The sequence below is a fragment of the Sesamum indicum genome, linkage group LG6, assembly GCF_000512975.1.
Source record: "Sesamum indicum cultivar Zhongzhi No. 13 linkage group LG6, S_indicum_v1.0, whole genome shotgun sequence".
NCBI lineage: Eukaryota > Viridiplantae > Streptophyta > Magnoliopsida > Lamiales > Pedaliaceae > Sesamum > Sesamum indicum.
Window position 1 is genome coordinate 14,007,896 of NC_026150.1, and position 1,192 is coordinate 14,009,087.

General features: G+C 37.8%; 1 long non-coding RNA gene across 1 annotated transcript; it reads right to left on the reverse strand.

Annotated features, from left to right (window-relative positions):
- LOC110012196 lies at positions 599 to 1,171 on the reverse strand. Its single transcript, XR_002287363.1, has 2 exons — positions 826 to 1,171; positions 599 to 710 (listed from the first exon to the last, which is right to left on the reverse strand). It is a non-coding gene; the product is annotated as an uncharacterized LOC110012196 (long non-coding RNA).

The following is a 1,192-nucleotide window of genomic DNA, read 5'->3' on the forward strand; positions in this document are numbered from 1 at the left end:
ATTCAAGTTCAACCAATTTATTTATATTGTCAACCTATATAGCAGGTCATGCATGTTTTACTACTTGGGTGATCACAGGCCACAACACATGGAAAAGAAGAGAAAAAATATGTGAAGGCATAGAATTGAAGCATCTGAGAAATATGTGGCTGTGAAAGACCATAATGAGAGCAAAATAAGGTTTTGACATGCAATACGTAGAGGAGCTAGAGGGGCCACTAGTAGGGAAAAGGAAGAAAGACCTTTAAAATGTTCTGTTACTGAAACAATTGTTTCAGAACAAAGCAAATATCTGACCTATAAAACAAAGCAAAATCAATCAATAACCAAACTTTCTTAAACCTTGCAAGTTGGAGAAAACAACTCATCCAGAGACCAAATCAAGTAGATACTCTGTAAAGTACTCCATAGTTATGAGCTGCTTCAAGACACATGGACACACATTCACATGAAGTCATGAACATAGCATGCATCAAACATCATATTATAAAACTAATTGGACAAGAAAGTGAGCAAACCTTATAGACAAACTATAGATCATTCGACTTCTCCACAATTGAGCAAATTTTGGCCGTGAGGTCTCCCTTAAATTCCAGTACACTTACTTCTAGATAATCAACAAGCTCCTTTGTCAAAGGCTTCACATTGCTTTCATTTACTAGAAGATAAACAAGCTTGAGGGCCCTTTTACGGATCGAAGCATCTGGATCCTGCCATCAAATAAGAATCCATAAGCAGCTAATTCAATAGCATAACAAAAGAATAAATGAAAAGGGTAAACAATTGGTGCCCTCTGGTTCAACATGTTTTAACTAACAGTACTACCTTATCTTGTTCTCCACCATAGGAATGTCTTGCCACTGCTGCCATGATCACATGGATCATAGGGATGCTACCGTCTCAGCACTCCCAGAAAGTGGAACATGGGCTGGCCAGCAACAACTGCATGATACTCTCACTTTCTTTCGCTCAGTGCTCAAATCAAATGAAGAATCATATTCGAGGTTTGACCCAGCACACATGCTTTGGCACATAGAGCGAATCTGATCTGCAAATATTGGCTATCAGAAGGACTATGTTTTTTTCTTACCAAACCTGCAAATGATCACACCAAAGTACAAATCATAAGTCACTGTCATACTTTCAACATAAATAGATTAAAAAAGAAAAGAACACTGCAAGTTCTCTATGC